Below are 3,910 nucleotides of genomic sequence, written 5' to 3'. Positions count from 1 at the left end.
GATGAGTTTTGTTCTTTAATCCTTTCACCTAGTCTGTGTCTTTTGACTGGGGAGTTCAGTCCACTGATATTTAAAGTTATTAATGAAAGATGTGTATTGAATCCTGTCATTTTTATTTCTATTCACATTCCTGATATAGGTGTGCTTTTCCATAGTTATACCTTCATTGAATTTCTTTCCACAACCCCTTTCTTCAGCTCTTTGTATTGCTTCAAGAACTCTCTGAGGGGCTGGTTTGGTGGACATGAATTCTTTTGGCCTTTCTTTTCTTTTTTTTTTGGTATTTTTGAGACAGGATCTCCCTGTAGTCCCAGGTGGCCTGGAACTCACTATGTAGACCAAGACAGCCTCAAACTCACAGAGCTCTGCCTGTCTCTACCTCCAGAGAGCTGGGACTAAAGATGTGTGCCACCATGCCTGGCTTGGACATGAATTCTTTCAGATTACTCATGTCATGGAATTTTTTTCCTTCTTTGACTATGATAGATAGTTTTTCAGGGTAATTTATTCTGGACTGGCATCTATGATCACTTAGAACTTGGAATACTTCACTTAAGCCTTTTCTAGCTTTTATAGTTTGTGTTGAGAGGTCAGTTGCCCTGTCCATTTGGTGTTCTGCATGCTTCTTGTATCTGTATGGGTGTGTCTTAAGTTAGGGAAGCTTTCTTCTATAATCCTCTTGAAGATCTGGTAAATGCCATTCACCTTAGATTCCTCTTCCTCTTCCTCTCTGCATAGATCTTTTGAATTCCATGTCCTGTGTTATCTCTAGGGGGTTCTCATTGTGCTCCTCTATAGAACTATTGGTATTTAGTCAGGATATGTTATTTGGTTTTTCATGATATTTTTTCTCTGTGACTTTGATATGTGAATTTCTTTTGTAATTTCTGATTCTTGTGTGAGACTCAAGCCTTCAAATTTAGATCTGCTGCTTTTTGTAAACTTGAATTCCATGTCCTGTGTTATCTCTAGGGGGTTCTCATTGTGCTCCTCTATAGAACTATTGGTATTTAGTCAGGATATGTTATTTGGTTTTTCATGATATTTTTTCTCTGTGACTTTGATATGTGAATTTCTTTTGTAATTTCTGATTCTTGTGTGAGACTCAAGCCTTCAAATTTAGATCTGCTGCTTTTTGTAAACTTTATGTGACTCTGTGGTTTACTTGCTGGGCAGGAAAAGCTGGTTGGTCTAGGCTTCCAGTTCTGTTTTTGATTTTATATTGGGAGTTGCCAAATTGCTTTTGTCTTCAGGATTTCCCACAGAGGCCCAAGTCAGATTAGGATCAGATGCTCTCAGGCTTTCTCCTGAGGTCTGGATCCCTCCAGGAAAGATGTTGTCCTCAGGAATTTGGGGGCTGAACTGGCCTGGGAGCAACTCCCAGGAAAATGCTGGTCTCTGGCAGCTGGGGGCTGTGTCACCCAGGGAAGCAGAGGGAGGTGATGGTGGGAACAGGCCCAGAGGGCTCCTGGGGACCTCTCGATGGAGCTGGGTTGGTCTGGATTGAAAGAATCAGGAAGCAGTGGTGTCTCCAAGCCTAGTAGTCAGTCCCAATGTCTGGGGTGCCAAGATATGAATTGGGCCAGTACCCAGGCTAGGAGAAAAGATGGGGCGAGCTAAAAGGATGAATGAGGCTGGGGGAGTCAAGGCACGGTGGGTGCCACTGGACTTACCTAGGAGAGAGGCCGGTGGGTTGTGCAGCCCAGGGAAGCAGAGGGAGGTGAGGGTGGGAGCAGGCCCAGAGGGCTCCTGGGGATGGCAAGAAGGAACTGGGCTTGTCTGGATGCAAAGGATCAGGAAGCAGTGGTGGTTCTGGGCTGAGAGGTCAGCCCTGGTATCTGGGGTGCCAAGACAAGAATTAGGCCAGTACCCAGGCAAGGAGAAGAGACAGGGACCGGGAGGAGGAAGAGTGAATGAGGCTGGGTGGTCAAGGTGCAGTGGGCATTGCTGGACTTACCCAAGAGAGATGCTGGCTGGTTATGCAGCCCAGGGAAGCAGAGGGAGGTGAGCCTCTTTTTTTTTTTTTTTTTAAATGTGTATTGCCTGCATGTATGTAAGTGCGCCATATGCATGCAGTGTCAACAGAGGCCAGAAGAGAACTTCAGATCCTCTGGAACTGGAGTTGTTATAGCAGCTGTGAACTACCATATGGGTGCTGGGAACCGAACCTGGGTCCTCTGAAAGAGCAGCTGTGAGCCACTCCAGCCCAACGTTGGTTCTTCTTGATACATATATGCATCTTATGTAAGAATCCAAGCAAACATTTGGAATCTCATTCCAAGAAACCTATTTACATAGAAATAGATAATTCTTAGTATTTCAAAATACTCTTCAGAGCATTTTTATTCTACAAATTTAATTAATGTAAATGCCATTAAATAGGGTAAATCAGCTTTGAAGAAGTGCACACTGAAAAAGTGAAATTAGTTTGGAATGATGTAATACTGTATGTTTATTAAGATCATTTTGATAGAAATTTGTTTTCTTACAATCAACTTTTTAATTGAATGTAGACTATCTGATTACAATATTTATAAAGCAGAATTTCCCTTCTCTTCTGCTAGTTGACATACAATTGACTACAAATAAAAAAATACACACATTTCAATATTTCATCATTTATGTGCTCAAGAATTTTAGTTGCATCTTTACTACATGCCAGATACTGAGCTATGAATTGGGAAATTCACAAAGAACAAAATGTCCATGCTCTTGTGGGAATAGGTGATGAGTGCTTAAAGAAAAAAAAACAAAGAAAGAAAGAACGTATAGGAGGGCTAGGTGTGTGGTGAACACAGAAGACTCACCTTTTGTGGTTTTAAGATGAAACGTTCCCCCACAGACTCCTTTGTTTAAACATTTGACTCAGCTGTTGGTGATGTTTTGGGAGGTTATGGAGGTTATGAAACTTCTGGAAATTTGGGCCTAGGTAAGTAGATCACTAGGAGTACCTCCTTCTCTGTTCCAGCTCTCTGTATTTTGGCCCAACTGTGATGTGAGGATCTCTGCCACATACTCCCACTGCCTCCGAGCCCTCCTACCATATCTTCTCTACCTGGACAGACTGAAGTCCCCTGAAATTGAGAGCCAAAATTCATCTTTCCTCCCTTAAGCCACCCTGGTCAGGTACTTTGGCCACAGTGATAAGAAAAGTAATACAACTCTGAACCTAGAGCTTTCTATTGCTTAGCAGGGTCAGGCAAAAAAAAAGTCTGAAAGTTAATGTTCATACCAAGGAACAGTAAATGGGGAGGGGCAGCCAGGGCAAGGCCCTTCCCTAAAAAGGGATTCATCCATACCATTGCTTTCATCTAGTTATTTTAATATCTGGAGCTTATAAAACAAAATAATCTTAAATGAAACAAAACCCATATTTTTCTAAATCTAGAATATTTCCTTAACTTTTATTCTTTCCTCCCTATCTTGGTTTGAGGATACATAAAACTAGCCATAATAAAAAAGGATCTAGGAGAGACTCCCTTTCCCCAAAGCTTTATAAATTAAAACCAGAAATGATGTGATAGCTCCTGGTTTGTTGTCTGATTGTATTTTAGTATGAATAAACTGTAATGCTCAAATCTCAGTTGACATTTGCATTTTACATTTTGTCTTCATCTCTAATCCTGCAATAACAGGCTTTATAACCTCAAAAAATATTTCAGATGCTCTCTGCAAAAGGATTTGGAAAGATTAATCAAGAGCAAATCTTCATTTGCTATGGAAATAAAGCTTGCAGGCAGATAGCAGGGTGTGGAAGAGCTGCCGAGGGTCTCAGTATGAAAATAGACTTAAAAATGCTATCATCAGCAAGACCACCACCTCCCTGCAATGGTCAAGTCACTTAAATCCCTTTCTGCCCACCCTTCAATTCCTATCATCACCCTCTTCCACAGCCAGTCTTTACAATGAC

Source organism: Nannospalax galili, unplaced genomic scaffold, assembly GCF_000622305.1.
Source record: "Nannospalax galili isolate Female #2095 unplaced genomic scaffold, S.galili_v1.0 scaffold405, whole genome shotgun sequence".
Taxonomy (NCBI): domain Eukaryota; kingdom Metazoa; phylum Chordata; class Mammalia; order Rodentia; family Spalacidae; genus Nannospalax; species Nannospalax galili.
The sequence above is the reverse complement of the archived record's forward strand: the minus strand, read 5'-3'. Positions refer to the sequence as shown.